At 55.0% G+C, this 17,972-nt stretch overlaps 1 protein-coding gene across 4 annotated transcripts in view; it reads left to right on the top strand.

Moving 5' to 3' along the window:
* The first annotated feature begins 727 nt into the window (after window positions 1-727).
* CNTFR (ciliary neurotrophic factor receptor) overlaps window positions 728-17,972 on the top strand; it is a 37,893-nt gene continuing 20,648 nt past the window's right edge. For 3 of the 4 annotated variants that reach the window (XM_047700799.1, XM_047700798.1, XM_047700797.1), the window contains exons 1-2: window positions 728-901; window positions 8,786-8,895. The gene's annotated coding sequence lies outside the window, so the exon portion shown is untranslated. The remainder of the gene's footprint in view (window positions 902-8,785; window positions 8,896-17,972) is intronic. The other variant, XM_047700800.1, reaches the window with a different exon arrangement.

Below are 17,972 nucleotides of genomic sequence, written 5' to 3'. Positions count from 1 at the left end.
GCAGGAATAGGGGAGGGGCAGAGACTGCTGGCCTCCAGTACCCAAATTGGGGCCTGGGGGCTCTGGCTGTGCTCCTCTCACAGAGATGCCGGCGGCTGGACCCTCAGAATGGGCCCAGGGTGTGCCAGGGTGTCGGTACGAGGCACTCAGGGCCTGAACAAGCGGGAGTGTTCAGCAGTAGAGACCTGGCCAAGACTGAGTGAGAGGGAGCGTGAATGAGCGACCTGGGAGGAGGGGGAAAGGGGGGGCGCGCCCAGCGTCCCTAGGGGATCCGGCAGAGTGGGTGCGGGTATGTGTGTACGCGCGTTTTTGAGACCCGCGGTCGGCCCTGCGCGAGAAGCACAGGGGCCACAGCCGTCTGGAGGGCGTTCCCAGGAAAGGGCGAATGTGAGCGGGCCACGCGTGCCAGTGCGGGCGAGTGTGCCAGCGGGGGGAGGGTGCGTGCGAGCGCGAGTCGAATGGGAGTGGGGGCTCACAGGCCTGAGCGGAGTGAGCGTGTCCGCGCGTGCCAGGCGCGGGAGCGTGCCAAGGCGGGGGCGCGCGGGGGCAGTGGCCGGGAGGGGGTCGTGGCGCGCGGCCGCGGAGGCGCGGGGAGACAAGGCGGGAGGGGGAGGGGAGCGAGGGCGCGCGCGGCCGAGTGGGCGCCCGCGGTCACATGGGCGAGGGAAGGAGGGAGGGAGCGCGCGAGGGAGGGAGGAGGATGGGGGGGTTAAAGCCGCCGAGCGCCGAGGAGCCGGTGCAGAGCGGGCGGCGGCGGCGGCGGAGGCGGCGGCTCCAGCCGGCGCGGCGCGGGGCTCGGCAGCGGGATTCGGCAGCAGTGCTAGCTCTGCGCTCCGTGCCTCGCTCCCTGCCCGGGGTGGTCGAAGGGCGAGGCGCGGAGTCCCCGTGGCCCGAGGGCGCGGTGAGTACCCGCGGCGGACCGCGCGCGGCCGGACCCTCAGACCCTCCGGCTGACCGACAGACCCGCGGCTTTCGTGCGCGCGGGAAGAGGGAGAGGACACGCGTGGGCCCCTGACCCGGGGGGAGAGGGAAACGGGAAAGTTCAAGGGAAACTTTGCCCGCAAACTCGGGGGCGGGGGCGCGTGAGAAGCCGCCCCCCGCGTCCGGGCGCGTCGGGGGGTTGGGCGTGGTGATGGTGGGGGCGGACAATCGGCTGGGGGGAGGTGGCCGGGGCGGATTGTCCTAGCGTCCCTATTTTCTCTCACCCCTCAGCAGCGCGCGCGGGGTCTGGGAAAATTCCGGAACTGGGGGTCGTAATGACCCCCGCGCGCCCGGAGGCGGCTTCCTTCTCCCGCAGAAATCTAGACTTCAAAGCGCCCAGGGGTGTGAACGGACGGCTGCGCGTTTGCCAGCGTTTGTGAATGCGCGCGCGCGCGCGCGTGTGTGTGTGTGTGTGAGAGATCCTGCCTGTGGTTTCCTCGTGAGTCCGCCTGTATGTACCTCCATGTGGTGGGTTTCCTTCAGGGTCTCTTTGTAAGGCCTCCTGTGTTGTGTGTTTGTGTGAGTCCGCTTGTGGGGTATCCCCATCTCTTTGTGAGCCTGCCGGTGTGTGTTTCCTCCGGTGCGGCTCTGTGTGAGACGGCTTGGGTGTCCCTGTGTTGCTCCGAGGAGTGTACCTCCCCGTACGTGGGGGCTGGGCCGCGGGGAGGTCACCAGACGGACAGCTCTGCTTCTCGGTTCCTCTCCTCTCCCGAGCCTCTCCTCCTGCATCTAGCTCTCGAACTCGCTCGCTCCCTTCGTCCCCTCCCCCCTTCAGTAGCTTCAGGCGGGCAGGACTATTTCACGCCTTGTTGAAAATTCAGGATTTTCTTTCCCTTTCCGTCTAGTCTCTCTTTTGAGAAGCGTCTGTGTGTGTCTTTGTGGCTGGCAGCTTGTATGCAAAACTAGGTGTATGTCTGCATGCCACTGGGGGAGTGTGTCTGTAACTCTAGTTGTTTTGCTTGTAACACTTGGTATATTTGTGTCTGTGTCACTGGGAGTGTTCATGTGGCTGTAATCACGGAGGTGGGACTTTGAAATGCTGGGTATGTTTGTGCCTTTACAATTGCTGTATGTCCAGGGGGTCTGAAACTGTATTTTTGTGTGTCTAACTCTGGGTGTGATGGTGTATCATTGCATGTGTGGGGATGGGACTGGAACAATTGAATATTCCTATGGCTGCAGGGCTAGCTAGGGCTTGAGGGGTGGAGGGGCCTGTGTTTCTCAATAAACTATGCCTCTCTGTCTCCACTGTCAAAACCCCCACAAATCCTCTGAATTGGTTCTTGGTGTTCCTGGTCAGGATTGGTGACATGGAGCTAAGGTTCACACTCCATCAGGACTAATAACTCCAGCAGATCCTGACCTTATACAAAGACTAGGAGTTTAAAATTCAAATTCAAGGCTTCTTGGAGCTTCAGAATTCATATCCAGATTCACACTGGGACATGTAAATGCATACGGACTCACATTTAGAATTCTCAGAACAGTGGGACTCACACTCACATTCATACTTAAATTTGGGGGCTTATATCCAGCTCTACACTGCAGTCCTAGGGTTTACAGTCTGACTCACACTGGGACTCCAGGCTTACACTTAGATTCACATTTCTGTCCTGAGGCTCATAGATTTACATTGAGATCTAGAGCCCATGCTCAGAATCTCACAGGGTTCTTATGTTCGTACTTGGTCCTCATTTCAGATTCACACTTATATGTTGGGGCTCATACTCAGAGTCACTTTAAGACCAAGGGCTCACACTCAGACTCCCAGGGGAAACTGGGGCTCACATTTGAACTCAAGGACTCACACAGGACACTGGAGTTCGTGAACTCATGTTTCCATCTTAGAGCTCACTCTCAGATTCACACTAGCAAGATGATCACTTCCATCCTGGCTCACTTAGAGACCCGGTGGTCACACTCAGACTTATATTCCTGGTGATTACATTAAACTCACTTCTATCCTGGGGCTTAGACTCACACTAAAGCTCTAGTGCTCACACTCAGACTTATGCTTCCGTCTTAAGACTTTTATATTCCCCATGAGGGCCCTGGGGTTCACACTTGGAATCACACCTAGTAATGGCTCCATCCTGGGGCTCACATTCAAACCCAAACTAGGATTGTGGTGTTTACACTCCCAGTGAAACTTGGAACTCATAGTCAAATAAACCCTATTTTCTTTGGTTTATGGTGTTTATGAGGGTAGTTGGGTAAGGAGCAGAGACTGTGACAAGACCTCTCCCTTCCAGAGGTGGGGAGGAGAGGGGATACATGTTTAGGCATGTCACTCACTTGGGCTGTGGGCTGATGGAGAGGGTGGTGGGGAAACCCTGACCCAGTTAGGGTTGAACATTTCTGTCTTTCTTTCCACGTGGAGACTAGACTGTATTGGCAGAACGGTCTGAGTGGGTTTTTGGTACAGGAGTGATATATACTCTTTGAGTCTCCCATGTGCCATGTACATCACATCCCCCTTAAATAGTTTTGGGTACCCCTTTTGTGGTAAGAGAATCACGTGTGGGTGTGGGGGAAGACTCATGTCCTCCCAAGACATTTTTTCCACCCGTCATCCTTAGTATGGAAGGAGTATGAAGGTTGACTTGGTAAGAGGGTAGACCTCTGGCTCCTTTGAACATTCCAGAGCGTGGGATCCCTGATTGGAAGGGAGATGGTAGCCAGATCTGTGGTGAGAAGGTAGCTGAAGGAGGAGACTGGACTGAAACCCACCTTCCCTCCTCTGCCCTGGCTGGAGAGGAGGGGTAAGGGCAGAGTGTTATATTGTGTCTCACGATGTCTCAATGTCTTTTGGAATGTCTTTTGTGCTCTTATCCTATCTCTGTGGTATGACCAATGTTCTCTTCTCCCTAGAGCAGAGAACAGTAGCCCTATGGGGGAGAGTTGGGCTAGGTTGTAACCTATCTTAGGACTCCACCTGCCTTAGAGATGCTGCTGGGCTTACACGCCCTCCCTGTTATGGAGGCTAGCAAGTTAGGGCTTCCTGAAGTACACAGTCACCCCATGGGCACCTCGAGGGCAGTAGGAATCTGGCTCAGATGGCTGGGCTGTATCAACTCCCTGTCCCTGGAGGGGACACATGCTCCCCAGTCCCCCTATGAGGGTGGGGGGCTTAAAGGCAAGGCGGCCTGCTCTCTGCCCCCCCATGGTGAGTTGAAGTGTAAATGAATCAAAACATATGGAGCAGATTTTCTTTGAAATGCAGATGGGTTGGGGGGACCATGTGTGCCTGGTTTGGTGGGGGGGGGTCCCAGAGAGCTAGGAGGCTGAGAGAGCTGACCCCTCCTCCAGACCCACCATGGGGTGAAGGGAATTGGGGAGACCTCAGCTGTGTAAACTGTGGCCCTGGGTGACCACATCCACCCAGGCTCCAGCTTCCTGTGGGGAGGGGGTGGGGAAGCAAGAGGTCCCTGTGGGCTGAGAGTGCTGAAGTCATTACCCTCCTTTATCTCAGTCTCTAAAGGGCAGAGAGAGCCCCCAGAGCCCAGAGCCGTGCTGGGTTGGTGGGGGGGTCACCACGGCCAGGAGCTCTGGGGGCCAAGGGGTGGAAGAGGGAGCTGGGGCAGATGTGAGGCAGAATTAGACCCTGCTGCTTGCAGAACCAAGTCCTGGAAGCTGGGACTACAGCTGCAGTGGAAGGAATGGAAGCCAGACTATGATGGTGACTTCTGGTCAGACTTTAGGAAGGTACTGAGGAGTCCTCAATCCTGTCGGAGTTTTTCCAGACCTGGGAGGGTCAGTATGCCCCACCAGGCAGAACCTATACTTTCTCCTCACAGAAGGCATCAGGGTTACATAGTAATTGCCTGTGAGCTCTGTGGAACGGGGGACTGGGTCTGCTTTGCTCACTGGTGTACGCTGCCCCAGCACAGACCTTGTCCCCAGTAGGAAGACCATGTGGAGTAAAAAATGCATCTTTTCCTCTCCCATCTGACTGGGTGCTGCATGTGGGCAGGACCATATTCTCAACTCCCAGCATAGTACCTGACAGGGATTAGGTGTTCAATAAATGTTGAGGAATGATAAATAAATAAAATGTTAAAAAAAAAAAAAAGGCAAGGCGGGGATGCCTGGGTAGCTCAGTTGGTTAAGCATCTGCCTTCAGCTCAGGTCACGATCCCAGGGTCCTGCTTCTCCCTCTCCTTCTGCCCTTCCCCCCTCCCCTCCTCACCCTCTCCCCCACCTTCCCTCCAAACCCCCCTCCTGCTTGTGCTCTCTATCTCAAATAAGTAAAATCTTTTTAAAAAATGTTGAGGAATGAATCCTTGAGTGGGACAAACCACGGGGAGAGGGGATTCTCTGGATTTTGTGACTTGAGATCCAACACACTCTGTTGTATTACCCCTACTTGGCTCAAAGAAACACTGAATGATTTGCAGTCTACACTAAGGAAGGACTTGCCTGCAGTCAGGGAAGGAGTGTGGAGGATAGGCAGCTTCTTCCTTGAAAAGGTCAGGACTAAGGGAGACTAGGACAGGGTGATGACACTGATTCTGTGGCAGGGGTTGGAGGTCACTTCTTTCCTCTCCCAGCTTCAGGATTTTTCAGAAGGTGGGAAAGCCCTTTTCTCCTCATGTGATTGAGTGTGTCCCTTGGTCTCTCTAGGTCAGGGTTTCTTGGACTCTAGCCAAGACAATGGACCCCACCTCTGAGCCACTGAGGCTAGGCTCTGAGGTTGTTTAGCTGCTGTAGACACCACAAATTGTATTAGTTATTAATGTTTGTCTGAGAACACGGGGTTCTGATCCTAAAAATACCCTATCCAGTCAGAGCCTAGGAGTTGCTGGTGTGGGCTGGTATAGCAGTAGTGCAGCCTGGTAAGATAGACGCTGGGAGACACTAGAGAGTATGGGGAAACTGAGGCAGCATGGGCAGGAGATGCACAAGAGACAGAGTCTCTGTTTTATTTGGAACAAAGATTTATAAAATTAGTGGTGTCAGTTCTTCAAATTGTGGCAACATGTAAAGTAATCTATTATGCTGCAGAAAATTTCCTTCTTGGAAAGTTTGAAGATACGTCTGAAATCAGACATAAAAATTAAGTAGTCAGTAGTAACCATTTCAAGTCCAGCTTCAGGATGTTCCAAAATAAGTATGTGGCAAAAAAAAACCAAAAATCAAAAACCTTCCCCAAGTAGCCTTTTCTGAGCCACTGCCCCCAACCCTACCTCCTGGAGCCCTTCCCCACAGCCTGAGTCCCAGTGGAGTTCCTGCACACCCCCTTTCATAGGCCCCCCTGACCTCACATCTGACCCTGAGGCCTCTGTGTATCTCCTCTTCCCAGAAGATGGATGTTGCACAGTGGTCCCAATAAAGGTAAGAAGATCCCAGCCTCTGAGGGCAGATGCCGTGTGACCTTGGCTTGTAAGCTGACCTTTCTGGGCCCCTCTGTGAAATCGCAGGGGGGGGGGCCGGGCCCTGGCCCAGGCCCTGAGAGAAGGCGGTTTTGGCACTCATCCAGGTCCCTGACGTCAATGACTCTCCAAATAATGGAATCAATATTGGGGGGGGGCAAGCGTGAACCAGGCCCCAGCGATTAGAAACAGATCAGCACAAACCCGCAGCTGATTCTGATAGAGCTGCCTTGGAGAGCTAGGGTGGGAGGCCTGGAAGGAGGTAGACCTGGTAGGGGGCTCAGGAATGGAGGTGGAGCCACCAAGTGTCCAAAATATGAGGGTGCACAAGTAGGCAGAGATTCTGGGGCTGCCTGGGTTGGAATGATGGGGTGGGGGCTGCTGAACTAGTCCCTTCCTCCTTTGAGCCTGTGGGGTTCCAAGGCTAGGGAAAGTATGTGAATGAAGACTTTTTTCAACCAACAAGTTATAAAGAGTGGGCAAGGGGAGTTCAAAGCTCATTTCTCTGCTTCCCAGACTTGGGATCCTAGGCCATGTTAGGGGTCTCAGGTTATACCCAGGGTAGGGGAAAGAGCTAAATGAGACCTGAGGGAGATGATCTTTTGCTTGGAGGCGAGGGCATTAATCCCAAATAGAGAGATGGGTATTCCCTTTCAGATTGGGAGCCAGGCCTCCTCCATCAGCCTGTGTCCCCTCAGCCTCCTAGAAGGCAGTAGGTGAGGAGGAGAGGGCCATGGGGGCCCACAGGGGCTGGCCTGGCGGCATCTGACAAAAAACAGGAAGAAGGGCTGGGGGAGCAGCTGTAATTATGGGGCATTTATTATTAATCAGATGAAATTGCTGGAAGCAGCTGGTGTAATGTGCGTAGTGATACAGACTCTGCATGCCCCCCAACACGTGCGCGCACACACACACAAGCCATGCGCAGTCTGAGCCTTGTTTGCTTACACAATTCTTTTCTTGTGAAGGCTAGAGAGCTTTTTTTTTCTTAAGTGATTTCTGTACCCAACATGGGGCTCGAACTCACAACCCCAAGATCAAGAGACACATGCTGTACTGACTGAGCCAGCCAGGCACCCCTGGAGGGCTCTTTATGTGTATCTGTGTCTGTTTATGTTGGTGTGTATCTGTGTTTTTTCATGTCAGCCTGTATCCTCCTGTTCCTCTATTGTCTCCTTTCCCGACTATTTTTTGGCCTGATGAGTGTCTCTGTCTCTAATGTCCTCTCTGTCTCCCTGTCTTGGGACCTGTCTCTTGGTGTGTCTGTATCTATCACCACCAGCCAGCCTGTCTCTGACACTTTATTTTAGTTTGTGGCCATGTCTCTCTGGTTGCATCTTTGTGCCAAATCAGATGATGTGGAGGCCCTTTCTCATGGGTGTTTAAGTACCTGATCATGCCTCTGTCAGACACATCTGGGACCTGTTTTTTTGAGGGGAAGAGAGGAGGTTGGACCCTGAGGATCTCTTGGGGTCTTGTAGAAAGTGAGGGCTCTGTTAAGTGACTAGAGCCCATGGAAGCAATAGTGGCTTTCAAGACAGCCCTGGGTACAATACTAGCTCCTTTATCAACTACCAGTTTTATGACTTTGGACAAGGTGCTTTTGTTCGCTGAGCCTCAGTTTCCTCATCTGTAAAATGGAAACAGGATGACCTCCAAAGGTTGCTTTGATGATTCTGTACAAAATGTATGTTAAGTACCTACCATGATATCTGACTCATTACAAACCCTGAACAAGTGTTAGCTGTTACAGTTATTACTGGAAAAGGCACTGTGCAGGCAAGAGAGAACTGCAGAGGTAAATTGGTGTAGCACACAGGCTTCAGAGCTAGGCTCGGACTCAAATCTGTGCTCTGGAACTAATCATCTATGTGGTCTTAGACAAGTTACTTAACCTCCCTGAATCTCAGTTTTTTCAACTGTCAAATGGAGAATAATTATAGACCCCACTTCATGGAGAGGTCATGAGGATTAAATGAGATAATGCATATGAAGTGCTTGACACAGTTCCTGGTATGTAACAGATGCTCAATAAATCATCGTGCTGACGAAGCAGAGGAAGAGGAGAGTATAATGGTGGGTGTTTTTGCCCTGCCAGTGGTCACGTGAGAAAGTGTGTGATGTTTAGGTACTTGTGCCTGTGAACTGGTTGTGTGGGAACTTTGGATTGTCTGGGGGTGTATGAGTATGTAGGCATATATGGTGTTAGGCCACTTCTGGCCTTCCTTTTCTCCCTGTGTCTTTGAACCTGAAGTCCGCAAAAGGTGCTCGAGGGAGTCTGGACTATTTCCAACTTTCCTTCTTGGAGACACTTATCTGCTGCCTTCCTCAGTCTCCCCTTCTCTCAGTGAGGTTGTAAGGAATGAGTTCTTTTTTGGACTTAGGCCTGTGGCTCCTCTGTGACCTCTGATTTGTGTCCTTTGCCCTCCTAGAATCCAGCCTTGTCACATCATCCTGCCCCCTTGGTTTTGGAAGTCCTGGAAACAGTCGGTCTGGAGGAGGAGGACATTGATGTGCTCAGTTTGCAGCCAGTGGTGAAGAGGTATGTGCTGGGGACCTAATGAGGCAGGTCCATCTCTGGGCATCAGGCTGGTGCAGTGGAGCTACAGGCTTGGGGATGTGAGTGAAGGAGGGCTCGAGATCCCTTCCTTCTCTTCCTCTGTTCCTCCTCCTGAGGCTTTTCATGCCCCTCTGATAGGTCCATAAAGGGGAAGGGACTTACCTGCAGTCACACAGGCAAGGGCAAAGCCAGGTCTGCAATGAGAGGGCTGAATCCTGGATGTGGGAGTATGTTCTGTCTCATTGTCTGGTTCCCTTTCTGTCCCCAAAGCAACTGTCTGGCGTGACTGGGGGAGCAGCTGGGCTTGCAATAGATGGGATGGGGGTCAGAAATTCCAAAATCTTCTGGGGCCAGCCTTGGGGCTGGGCTTGACTCTCCCTGCCTTTCATTAAGGCCAGCCAAGGCCCCCAATTGGCAGCCCTGGGTGGGGGGCGTCCAAGGAATCGAGGCGCTGGAGCGGAACGGAAGGGCCTATTGTCCAAAACCCGCCAGAGGCCCACAAAGGCCAGCCGGCTTTTCATCTCAGCTCCCAAACAGACTGGCCATTTTCCCGGCCCAGGAATGGGGGCCTGACTGACCCTTCAGAATGAGGACTGGGGTGTTGTTGGGTGGGATGGGGTATCCCAGCCTGACACATGGCCATAAAAGAGACTTAAAATGGAGCTGGAGTTCTGAAGAGGAGGAAGGGAGGCTCCAGAGGGGCTATACAGAGTTAAGCTTACAATCTCACTGTTCCCTGAGGACCCAAGGACATAGGGTAGTGTATCTGATAGAAGTTCTGATTTACGCAGCAACAGATAATAAATATTTATAGGGGGCACAACTGGGAGGAGTCTCAAGGCTTGTTAGTAAAGTGAGCTCTGGCTGTGAGGGCAAACAGTCCTCCCCCACAATTGGGAACACCTTATCTACTTGGAAGGGTGCTGGAGAAGAGAAGGCTAGTAGTGGTCAGGCAAGAGGCTGGGCTCCCTGCAGCAGGAGGGACTGAGGCCAGACAGCAGGAAAGTCTTCCTCCCAAAGAACAGTAGCTCTGATGCCCTGACCCGTATCTCTGGGGATCCCAGAGGATCACAGAGAGCCAGGGAGGTAGAGAACACCCCTGGGGGTTAAGGGTTAGACAGCTTCTGTGGGCCCCCCCACCCACCCAGGAGGAGGCTGGGAGGCAAGACTTGGCAGTTCTGTCCACCCTCCCTCTGCAGCACCTCCAGCACCACTTTAAAAACAGCTTTTTAATTTAACAAAGTGGATGAAAAACTGTTTTTGGAAATAAAAGATATCTGCTGTCTCCTAGGCTAGCACTCAGCCCTTGCAGAGAAACTCTCCCCGTTTCTCGCTGCTGCTGGTGGCTCCTTTCCTCTCTCTCTCTCTTTTTTTTTTTTTTTTTTTTTTTTTTTTTTTTTTTTTTTTGTTTCTGCTCCATGGCCTTCCAGTTTCCCCTTAGCTTCCCCCTACCCACCTCCCATATCAGCCTCCCTGGGAGTCTCATCCTCAGTCTCTTATCTCTGTGTCTCTGCATCTCCTTTTGTCCCTCCTCTCCTCCCGGTCTCTCTTCCAGGGCTTGTCTCTCTCCTGAATCGTCTCTCTCTCCCATCCTGTCTCAATCTCTGTCTCCCTCCCCCCCTTTTCCCCCAACCCCTGTTCTAAATGGGTCTATTTAAAACACCCGATGCTGCCAAGTCAGAAAAGCGTCTCCTGATAAAGCGCATTAGGCCGGGGGGGAGGGAGGGAGAGGGAGGAGAGAGAAGGAGGGAGGAGGGAGCAGGGAGCAGCGGGCAGATGGATTGATCCAAGCCCGTAACCCCATTAATCAGGCATCGTGGATCCCCCCCCCTCCCTCCTCCGGCTTCAACCCCTTCTGAGCTAAAAGCCCCTTAAATATTTATCACCCCTCCCCCATGGGGTGAGGGGACGGGTGTGTGGTACTTGGTGTGAGCATCCCCAGCTGCCTGGTGCTCCCCCCAGTGTGTTTACACATGTGCACATGAGCTTATACGTGCGTGCATGGGTGTGCATACCTAACAGGCCCAGGGCCCATCCTGTCTCCCTTCACCCCCACCATAGAGGAACCCTGGAATCTGACCTGGGTCTTGCCCTTCCTGAAGAGTTGGGAATATAGAATATGGAGACCTCTGGGGTCAATTGGGGGTCCTCAGGCCCCCCAAAATGTAGTAACTGGAATACTGGGTGGCACAGCACTATCATTCTCACAGGGCAGGAAGGTGAACTGGGGTCCAATATCCAGATTCCGCCAAATTCCCGGAGCAAGAAGTAACTTGGGGAATAGATTGGGGACTCCATGCTCCTAAAGTGCACAAAGGTAACTTTGAAGGCTGGCTGAAGTTCTCCCTTTATCCTCAAAGGGTAGGAGTAAGACCTGGAGGTGGATAGAGGACTTTCCATTAACCTCAGAAATTTAGGGACCTGACCTGGGCCATCATCCCCGGAGAGTGGGAAGAGGGCCACTCTCTGGGGTGTTGGGGGACTGGGTCCCACATCTAATGGCATATTGATCCCCCCTGGGTGCAGAGGTCAGTCAGTCCTGCGACAGGAAGGGGTCCGTCGGAGCTGGCCTGAGGCAACTTCGCCCTGGGCGCCGGGAGGGGGGAAAGGGAGGCCCGGGCCGCCCTGGGCGTGAGGAGGGGCCCGGCTCCGAGCCGAGGGCCCCTTCCTCCCTCTCCTCCCCCAGCATCAAGTGCCACATCTCCTCCTGACTCAGACAATTAGATTCAAAGGATGACCTCACTGCCTGCCGTCCCTCACTCGCTCCCACTGCTAGCTCGCTCGCTCGCGGCGCGCTCCTTCCTCCCCTCCTCCCGGACCGCTCGCCACCTAGCTCGCTTGCTCACAGCTCAGCCCGGCCCCTAGCCCGCCCGCCCGGACTCTGGCTGTTGTTGCGGGGGACTCCTATCGCCCCCCACCAGGCCGGCCCGGGCCTCCTGGGCCCAAGCCCCGAGCCCTGGGGGCCCGATGCCCGAGGGCTGCCGGGTGGACCCACGGAGCGCGGGAGGCACCGACTGGGCGCCGGCGCGGGGACCCAGGTCAGTGGCCTCGCGGCCCCGCGGCCGGAGAACTTGTCACCCCCACCTCCGCCGCTGAGACGCCCCCGCCCGCGCCCGCCCACCAGCCCGCCTAGAAGCTTCCCGCTCCTTTCTCGGCCCCCGCCCCCCGCGGCTGCTCGGCGCGCTCCCCCTGCCAAGCTGTCTCTCTTCTCCCCCCCCCCACCCCCCCTGCCTCTGCAGCCAGTGGGAGGGACTGGGACTTCCTGAGGTCCCAGGGATGGGGCCGGGGCCCATTGGCTGCAGTCGGCCCAGGCCTCAGAGAGAGGAGGGGGCTCTGGCTGTGTCCATTGGCCTGGGGGAGGGGACCACCACCTGGGTGGGAAGGGAGCTACCGAGAGAGAGGCCCAGGGTGTGGGGGTGACATCTACACAGAGGGGGATGAGCTCTTGATATCTCTCTTTTCTCACATCCTGTGGGCCTCTTGCCTGGCTTCATTTGTCCCTACCTCCTAGCAAACTTTAGTCCCCACTGCCTAGTTTCATTTGGTCCCCACAGCCTGTGTTCTTTTGGGCCATGTCACCTGGTTTCCCTAGACACTGCTGCCTGAGTTCTTTTGTTGGCACTGTCAGCTTTCCTTAAGTCCCTATCACCTGGCTTTATGGGATTGCCCTACCTGGTTTCCTTGTGTCCTGTGGTGCCTGCTGTCTGGTGTTTGCTTCCCTGCCTGGCTTCCTCGGAGCCTCTCATGCTCCCTTTAAATAGGGCATCAGGGCCCCAACTACACCTGGAGCGGTAAGTGCTAAGGATGTCAACAGCATTGCCAGTTGTTCCCGGGTTGGGGCCTGGCCAGCACAGCTTGGATTCCATTCTGCCTGGACAGGACAGCGACACAGCGTCCTTTCTTGTGATGGATGGGGGGTGCAGGGCTACAGGGTCCAAAGACCTTTAGGATTCTTGTCCTCAGTGGTTAGTTAGAGGAGCACTGGCTTGGCCAATGCTGTCCCCATCTCTCTTTGGGCCTGACAGTGATCACAGGGCCTTGGCAGGGGCTGGGGGTCAAGGTCTGGGCCACATCTCCTTCTCCTTACCTTGCCTCTTGCAGCCAGGCCCGACAGGCAGGTGCACTCTAGATAGTTGTGGGCACAGAGAGGTTTTGAAGAGCTTCTGGATCACACAGCAGGTGGGTAGGCTAAGAGCTGCTGCTGATTCTCATCTTGGAGAAGAGGAGTTGCTGAGGGGAGGCAGGAGGGGCCTGGGGAGTGGGCTGGTTTGGGGGGTTTTCTGGCTCCTGCTATTACCAGTGCCACCATCTCTTCACCCAGGGGCTTCTCACCACCAACACCCACCCTCCAGTCTGGCCTGGATCTCTGCTTATTCCCAAATGCTGGGAAAGCAGGGTCAGGGGAGGAAGGAGCCATCTAGGAAATTATCCTATTTACTTGCTTTTTAGGAGCCGAGAAATTTCGTTCTTCCCTTTTCCTTCCTTCCTTAAGCCACCCTGAGCTTTAGCCTCCACCCCCCAAGTGCAGCTTGGGCCATCTGAGGTCCCAGTATGGAATGACTGTTGTGAGTGTGTATCTGGAGCCGGATGTGGGAGCGCAAGAGGCTGAGGGTGACCGGGGGACTCTGTGTTTCTGAAGGTGCAGTGGTATCTGTGTGGAAGACAGACTGCTCTGAGTGTGTGATGGCATCCATATGTGAGCCCGTGACTGTTGTGAGTGAGCATGTGTGAGAGTCTGTGTGTGTGACTGTGACTGCAGTACATGTGTGTGCACAGTGTGTGTGTGAAGCTGCGGCAGTGGGTGTCCACGTGGGAGGCCAAGATGTGCGGTCACGGTGGTGAACTCTGAGTGCCAGTGTCTGTGAGAGGCCACTGGCCTGTGTTTATGAAGCTCTTGCTGTGTGTGTGTGTTTGTGTGTGTGTGTGTGTGTGTGTGTGTGTGTGTGTCGGTGGGGAGGGCTTCGGAGAGTGCTGCCAGGTGGTAGTGAGAATCCACCTGTGGGCTACATCTTGGGGAGAAGTGAGCCCTGGGTGCTCTGTGACCCTGAATTGCTGGGGTGTGTGTGAGCCTGTGTGTGCACATACTCATGCCTGTGTTTACCATCAGGAACAGATTGCTCTGGCTTCCCCACTGCGAGGAGGGAGGAAGGGGGAGGAAGGATGGCTTGCTTTTGCCCAGCAGACCAGAAGCTTCCTCAGTAGTGTGTGCAGTGTGCGTGCAGGGTAGGGGGGCAGGGAGAAGAGGACACTGTTACATGAAGACAGGCGAAGTTTCTGTTCCCTCCATTCAACTTGAGCTCTGTCAGAAAGCCCATTTTCAGTTCTTTTTGTTAGAAACCAATGCTTCCTATGAAATGCTGCCCCCGCCTCCCCCCCACGTGCGTGCGGTGTGTGCGTGCATGCGTGTGTGTGTGTGTGTACACAAGCTTGCAAGCATAGGCCTTTGAGGGCGTGTCAGCCCCATAGCAGTAATGGGGCCAGGGGTGGGGTGCTGGGATATAGTGAGAGATCCTAGGCAAATAGGTCTTTGTCCCAGGCCCCAAGTCTTGAAAGCTATTCTGTCGATCCTTCTCTCTTCATGGAGGGCCTGCAGCCTCCTTCTGGCCCTGCCTCATCGGCTGGGAGCCCTGTTCCTGCGGGATGCCCCCCCACCCCACCAGTTAAGGGAAGTCTCATTCAACCCTATTGCTCTGCCCATCCCCTACCACTGAAAGGGAGTTCCTCCAGATGTCTAACCTCCTGCTGCAGTGGTCTTTCCATCCAAGAGGAGCAGCCCCCACTCCCTGCAAACTTAACTTGACTGGTACATGGCCTTTTTCTAGGTAGAGGGGTCCTCCCGATTCTTCTAGAAGCCAGAGGAGACCTCGGACTGGGGCTAGGGGATTTGGTGCTTGCGTGCCAATTTCTGTGAAGTTGTGCAGAGCCCATGTGCCCAAAGGGAAGATATGCACTTATCTGCTCCTTCCTCTTCCCCATTTGAAGGGCAGGGGGCTCGTCCAGATGACTTTTGAAGGAGAAAGCCCAGACCTTTTGCACCTAGAGGGTTGCTTAAGCCCAGTCCTGCATATATGTGTGTATATAAGCCCATGCCAGGCCACCAAGCAGCATGCGGGGCCCTAGGTAGGGCTGCACATCGGGGGCATGGGCTGTGGGATTCAGACTGTTACCTCCCCACGGCCCACCCAGGCCCATCATGGGAAGGCCCCCAGCTCCCCCCACAACACGCCTGCACACACGTGCAGAAGGGCACGCACATGCTGATCTCAGGGTCCCCGCAGTGCAAGAGGCTGGAGGTGGGGGGTTTGAGCACTCAGAATCCGGGCTGCTGCCAAAATCCACTGGAATCTTGTCCCCCCCAGGCCCCCATCTCCGGCTGTGGAGGTCACAATAGCAGGTGCGGATACCCGCCCCCCTCCAACTCACTCACACTGAGCCGCCTCCTTTTCCACAACCTCAGCCAGCGGCTAGAGCTGGGGGACTGCTCCCCCTGCCTTCCTCCTGGTCCCCCTCCCACTGGTGCTGAGCTTCTCCTGCCCCCTTCTATGGGGAGAGACAGGGGCATACATTTGGGTGGGGTCCTTTCCCCTGAACACTGGGGCTTGACCCTGGAATGGGTGAATGTGTGGTAGCCCAGGAGGAGATAAGGCTTGAATCCTAAACCCAGGCACTCCTATGCCCCTCGGGGTGGGGGCATCAATAGCTGAGAGGAGGGCCAGCTGTGGATTCAGAGAGAATGAGCCAGAGACAAGAAACTGAGAGATAGGAGGTAGAGACACCACAGGGAATGGGAGCCTGCCCAGTGGCCAGCCAGCCCCAGCCCCAGGAGCTGGCCCCTGACCCAGGCCCACCCCCTCCCCAGTGGGGGGTCTGCTGGGCCAGCTGCCAGGGGCCAGGCCTCCCTCCTCAGCGAATTACCCACCCCCAACACATACACCCTCTGGACTGCTTAGGCCTCTGCCCCCGCCCCCACCGCCCCCGCTGTCCAGGCTGCCTGGGCCTGGTGGGATCTGGGGGCCTCTTGGTCTCAGCCTCTCCTCCCCCTCCTGGAGCTTCCAGCCAGCCCTGACTGTCTCTCCCAGGCATTCCCTCAGCCAGTGCTGCTCCTCCTTGCCCACCACATCCTTGTCTCTGTCTCTGCCCCTGCTCTCTCATTTTCTCTTTCCACCTCCAAGTGAAGGTGTCTCTTTCCCTTATTCCACCCTAATTCCTCTGCAGGTCTGAGGCCTCTAGAGTTCCCACATTTTTGAGTCCTTTAGTCCATGCTATCTCCTGTCCTATGTCCTTGCCTTTTCTCAGGATGGGTCCTCTACAGCTGATGTGGGGAGAGGGAAGGGGGCAAGGCCCTAGGACAAAGTGTCTTTTCCCTCACACTGAGGGATTATGGAGTCCGTTACCTAGGCATACTAGAAGCTGTGGCCATGCCATAGATTAGGTGCCCTCCCGCAGATCCAAATGTTCCTGACCTCACCCAGGTCCAAGACCCTGGGTGGGTAGTGCAGGCCAGTGACTTTGGTTGGATTTCAGTTTTGGGGCATACCACATGGGCCCTCCCTGTTCATCCTTCAGACCAGATTGAGCCTACCTGACCCTCAGCACACCCATGCCAGCGGATGCCCTGAAGTCAGAACATACTGTTGCACACCAGCACTCACACATGGTTAGAGCTGGGCCCCAGCCAGTGGTGCTCAGAACCCCCAACTCTGACTCTGGATGTGGCAGGGATTCCTGAAGGTTGGGCCTGTGTAACCTTCTGCAGGGATACATGGAGCTCTCCAAACTCATACCCCCCCTCCTTCAGGTTGTACCTTCAGCTGGTTAAGGGCTGAGGGTTGGGGACACAGGGCACCAGGGACCTTGCTGGGGCTGGCGAGAAGAGTCTTGGGCACTAGATCTTAAGCCAGACTTAGAAACTGAGTAATTGAGGTCCCTAAGCTGGAGCCTGTCACTATGTCTGCCAGCGTCCCTGCTAGTGATTGCCAGCCTCTGTGGTGCCAGTATTACTGTGGGCTGCTGTTATTCTGTGTGACTGTCCGTGTTACTGAGTCTGACTGTCCGCATCCCTGTGTCACTGAGGATGCACCTTCGTTGTTACTCTGTGTGACTGTCAGTCTCATTGCATTTTTGATTCTGGGGTTATTGTCACTGTGACTGTGTCCGTGTCAACAGGTATCATTGTCCCATTTGTTGGTGTCATTATTTGTCATTTCACTCTAATGACTGTTAGCAACCCTGTGTGCCATTGTCAACTATACCCATGTCATTTTCACTGGGTGTTGTTCTCACTGTGTAATGGTGTCTTTGTGTCACAGTGGGACAGTGACAGGAAATTGGGGGCCCAGGATTTGTCTCTTGATGCATCACCTGTGTATGTGTGTAATGATGACACTGTGAGGTTCTGTGTCAGGAGAGGTGCTGGGCTCCTTGTGCTAACAGGAGTGTGGGCTGCTAGGTACTGGCCCCCTTCCTTGTTGGTAGAGTGTCTTCTGTTGCCTCCTCATCATGGGGCTGGGGCTAGTGGCAAGGCTGGCCCGTGCAGGGGTCTACAGAGAGCTTCAGCCAGTTTGCATGACCCCTATCTGAGGCCATGGGATTTATCCTCCTGATCTATCCGAGAGCCATGGGGTGTGGACTTGGAAAATTCCTGGGGAAGATGCTCTTTGCCCTGGGATGGGTGGCCTGAGGTGAGCTAGGGCAGGGTGGAGGTAGAGCCTGGATGCCTCTGGCCTCAGCTTCCCTACCTGGGAGTGGACCCAGCTGGGACTCTGAAGGAAGGGAAGAGTGAAATTGGCTTGGGGCTTTCTGGATCTGCAGGGGCAGAGATGGGGTGTGGTAGGGTAGTGTTTTAGTCTTCCCTTATCCCCTGGGGGCTGCACTTCTGGGTCTCCAGGGAGAAGCCTTGTAGCCTCCAGGAAGGCTGCACCAACACCATCCTCCCTCTGCACTGGGGGAGGTAGGTGGGCTTAGAGAGATGCTCTAGGATGGGCACAGAGACCCTCTCTGGATCTGTCCCTTCCTCTGCCCTTGGATCTCTGCCCATCCCCTGTGGTTCCCATCTCTCT

Source organism: Lutra lutra, chromosome 13 (assembly GCF_902655055.1).
Source record: "Lutra lutra chromosome 13, mLutLut1.2, whole genome shotgun sequence".
NCBI lineage: Eukaryota > Metazoa > Chordata > Mammalia > Carnivora > Mustelidae > Lutra > Lutra lutra.
The sequence above is the reverse complement of the archived record's forward strand: the minus strand, read 5'-3'. Positions and strand labels throughout refer to the sequence as shown.